This window comes from Leucopleurus acutus (genome assembly GCF_964270905.1).
Source record: "Leucopleurus acutus genome assembly, chromosome: 15".
Classification (NCBI taxonomy): Eukaryota; Metazoa; Chordata; class Mammalia; order Artiodactyla; family Delphinidae; genus Leucopleurus; species Leucopleurus acutus.
This window is the reverse complement of record NC_139157.1, coordinates 57755032-57760112: the sequence shown is the minus strand read 5'-3', so window position 1 is coordinate 57760112 and position 5081 is coordinate 57755032.

Below are 5081 nucleotides of genomic sequence, written 5' to 3'. Positions count from 1 at the left end.
TGTTTATGAACTTCCAGAGGTTAAAGCTGTGAAGGAATAAGACGTGATTTATTTAATGAAAATTTGAGGCAATCCTTCCATACAGATTTTCTTTAATTCAAAAAATATTTATTGGGGCTTTCTTTGCACCAAGAATTCGTGCAACATAAGATTCCAGGGTGAGTATGATTGCTCCCTGTCCATATGATGTGACAGATTACTCAAATTATTGAACAGTATACTGTGATAGTGTGCACATGTTCTCCACCTGATTGTAGTACACGCTTCAAGCATAGCTAATACTTACTCAGTACACACCAGTCCTGGTTGTTTACAGCTGGCATCTGTTCTTACTGGCGTGTCTAGTCATATTAGCTAGCACCCCGACAATACTTAGGTTGTTAAGTATACCTTTTCTGTCTGCTATAAAGTGCATGGGGGACACCAACTATGATTGTTTAGGAATGCAGTGGGATAAGACTTCCTAAGATGATTCCTGGTCTGTCTTGAAGGATGAGGAAGAGTTAGATCAGGAAAGGACACTGTGGGAGGGAAAAGTGTTGTAGAGAGTCAGGGAACCATGCACAAAGAAGAATTATGGCACAGGAAAAAATGCCCACCAACCAACCTAAAAATAAACAAGTAAACAGATGAAACCGATGGAACTGGAAAATTATTTGCTTGGCCAACCATCTTGATAAAAGACATTTAAAAAATGCCATCTGGGCTTCCCTGGTGGCGCTGTGGTTGAGAGTCCGCCTGCTGATGCAGGGGACACGGGTTCGTGCCCCGGTCCGGAACATCCCACATGCCGTGGAGCGGCTGGGCCTGTGAGCCATGGCTGCTGGGCCTGTGCGTCTGGAGCCTGTGCTCCACAGCGGGAGAGGCCACAACAGTGAGAGGCCCGCGTACCGAAAAAAAAAAAAAAAAAAATCCCAATGAGATATTTTGTCATACCTGTTTGGGTGGCCACTATGAAAAAAATAGAAAATAAAAATTGTTGTCAAAATATGGAGGAAAGGGAATCATTTCGCACTGTTGGTAGGAATGTAAATTAGTGCAGTTACTATGGAAAACAGAGTGGAGTTTCTTCAAAAAAAGATTAAAAGTAGAACTACCAAATAATGCAATAGTCCCACTCCTGGGTATACAACTAAAGGAAATCAAGTCAGTATCTTGAGATATATGTACTCCCATGTTCACTGTAGCATTATTTACAATTGCCAAGACATGGAAGTAAGCTAAGTGTCCACTGATGGATGAATGGATAAAGAAAATGTGATACACACACACACACACACACACACACACACACACACACACACAGAGGAATAATATTGAGCCCTAAAAAGAAGGAAATCTTGCCTTTTGTGACAACATGGATGGACCTTGAGGGCACTATGCTAAGTGAAATAAGTCAGAGAAAGACAAATACTGTATGTTCTCACTTATATGTAGCATCTAAAAATGCTGATCTTATAGAAACAGAGTAAAATGGTGGTTACCAGAGGCTTGGGAGTGGGGGGAGAAATGGGGAGATGTTGGTCAAAGGGTATAAACTTCTAGCCATAAGATGAATAAGTTTTGGGGATCTAATGTACAGCATGGTGACTTTAACAGTATTGTATCATATACTTGAAAGTTGTTAAGAGAGTAGATCTTAAATATTATTACCATAAAAATGGTAATTATGTAGGTGGATGGAGGTGTTAACTAACCTTATTGTGGTAATTGTTTTGCAATATGTACATGTATCAAATCATCATGTTGTATACCTTAAATATGTTATATATCAATAATATCTCAGTAAAGCTGGAAGAAAAGAAATGTGGTATATACATACAATGTAATATTAGTCAACCATAAAAGTGAAGGAAATCCTGTCATATGCTACAACGTGGATTAACCTCCAGGACGTTATGCTAAGTGAAATGAGCCAGTCACAGAAGGGTAAACACTGCACGATTACACACATATGAAATATCCAGTGTAGTCAAACTTATCGAGAGTAGAAGGTGGTGGCCAAGGGTAGGGGTATGGGGAAATAGGGAGCTGCTGTTCAATGGTAATAAAGTTTTAGTCATGCAAGATGACAAAGTTCTAGAGATCTGCTGTACAGCGTTGTCCTTATTCAATATTTAACACGGTACCATTCACTCCAAAATTTGTTAAGAGGATCGATGTCATGTTATGTGTGTGTGTGTTTTTATCAGAATAAAAAAATGTACGTGAGGACAAAATGAGTGCTTGAAAAATGTGGCAGAGTGAATGTTTCATGTTCTAGATGGAATATTCCAGTCAGTAGCCTATTGGTAAAATATGTTCACACACAAAAAAGTAATGTCAAAACTGAAAACAAAAAAGGGAGATATAATTAAGATAGCAAAAAAGCAAGGCTCACAGGATATTTCTAAGACATATAACCAGCAAAAGGCTCTTGTTCAGAATATATAAAATATGTATACAAATCAATCAGAAAAATGTAGACAATTCAACAGAAAAATGGTCAAAGATTTCAATGGGCATTTATAGGTATCTGACAGTGAATAAACATTTTCTAAGGTACTCAATACTCATTGGTGATAAGGAAAAGGCAAATTAAAAAACACAATATACCCTCAGATTGGTAAAAAAAAAAAGTCAAGTTTGAGAGTTCTAAGTGTTGGCGAGGATATGGAGCTGCAGAAACTCCTACCACTGGCGGGGGTATGAATTGTTATACCACTGTGGAAAACAGGGAAGCATTATTGATTAAAGTTGAATAATTACATATTATCCTATGACCCAGAATCTTCCCCCTAGATGGGACATAACTAGAGATACACATGTTTATATGGACCAGGATAAGTGCTCCACAATGTCCACAGAAAAATTTATTTTAAATGTCTTAAACTGGGCTTCCCTGGTGGCGCAGTGGTTGAGAGTCTGCCTGCTGATGCAGGGGATACGGGTTCGTGCCCCGGTCTGGGAGGATCCCACATGCCGCGGGGAGGCTGGGCCTGTGAGCCATGGCCGCTGAGCCTGCGGGTCCGGAGCCTGCGTGTCCGGAGCCTGCGCTCCGCAACGGGAGACGCCACGACAGTGAGAGGCCCGCGTACCGCAAAAAAAAAAAAAAAAAAAAAAAGTCTTAAACTGAAAATAATAAAAATGCCCATTAACAATGGGATGGATAACTAGACTGTGATATATTGATACAATGAAATACTGCACAGCACTAGAAGAGAACAGACTATAAAGACACACAGTAACATGGATGAATCTAATAACTTAAGGTTGGGCAAAAAGCAAAAGTTCATGAAGTATGATTCCATTTAGAAAGAATTTTAAAACACAGGCAAAACTAATCTATGTTATTAGGAATACATATAATAATGATAAAAATATAAAGAAAAACAAAGAATTGATAACTGGAAACGTCAGACTGATGGTCACCTCTAAACAGAGGGTTCTGTGGATGGCTCTGCAGGTTATATTAATAGAAAAATAGCTTTTAAAAAGCAGTCTAGGGCTTCCCTGGTGGCGCAGTGGTTGAGAGTCCGCCTGCCGATGCAGGGGACATGGGTTCGTGCCCCGGTCCAGGAAGATCCCACATGCGGCGCAGCGGCTAGGCCCGTGAGCCATGGCCGCTGAGCCTACGCATCCGGAACCTGTGCTCCGCAACGGGAGAGGCCACAAGAGTGAGAGGCCTGCGTACCGCAAAAAAAAAAAAAAAAAAAAAAAGCAGTCTAATACAATTTTATGAATGGTGTGTGTGAGACTAATTATGATGAGCTCAGGTGTGTGTACTGTAAAGCAGGACGTTGCTACTTGAATAAGCAAAATTGCATCTAAATGACAATCCACACAATGAATAGCCAGTGGCCATAAAACATCTTCCCTAATCTTAAAAGTAAATAAATAAATAAACAAATAAATAGTCTAACATCTGAACATGTGGTTTCAAGGCAATAATCTAAATTTCTGCTCTTTCTTTTTTATTAATACTTATCTTCCTCTTAATTTTATGTTCTCTTTTACTTTTCTATTCAGTTACTTCAAACCTTAAAAATCAGCTAATATAAATGTTAACTTTGTGTTTTTGTTATGCTGAAATTTGATGCCAAAATGTATGTAAAAAATTAGCAAGAGAGTTATTTTCAGGCAAAACAGCTATACGTGACTGACGGGTTGAACTCACTGAAGAATTTCATACAGGAAAACAATTACAGTCAGTGACCTCACGTTTTTTTAATTTTTGAATTTTATTTTATTTAGTTTTTTATACAGCAGGTTCTTATTAGTTATCCATTTAATACATATTAGTATATATATGTCAATCCCAGTCTCCCAATTCATCCCACCTCATGTTGTTTTATAAAAAACAAACGCGGCTATTTGAAAAAGTCAAGATGATTAGTTTATTTCAGTCTTCATTCTGTTATTTAGATCATGAAAAACCATGATGTTTAAGACTAATTTTGGGGGATACACAAAATCTAGTGTTCAAGAGGTGAAAATTTAACTTTTATGACAACTGTTTTTTAGCATTTCCACAATTTTCAAAAAGAAAATATGGATTATATATTCAAATTAACAGGTTTGGCGAACATATGCACTTTTGGAAATGATGATTTAAGTTTAAGATATAGGCAAACTTTTTCCAGTGAATTACGTATAGCAATCCATTATCTCCCAAATCATTTATGTATTTCAGTATCTCTTCTCCAAATATAATCTACAGGAATATAACTCCCCAAGGTTTAGCCAACATTCCTCTGTGTGTTTCTAAGACTAACAGCCTCACATCTAAGATTTGGGAGTATAATCTATTATATGGCTATATGTTAATTTTTTTTAACATTTAACAAACGTTAAAAATGTTATTGACGACTCCTGGGCTGTTTGAATCTCAACCCAGATCTTTTCAGCCTCACCCTTCCATCTCTCTGTGTCTCTTGCTTTATTTATCTCCCGGCTCTCAACTTCTCTGAGGAAGATGGGAACTTCAGAGAGTGGGAAAGGAAGTTATCTGTAAAATAATACTATGTGTGGAAAGAGCTCTGAAAGTAAGCTGTAACCTTTAATCTAAAACCTTTACTCATGTCACTAAAAACCTGACAGAG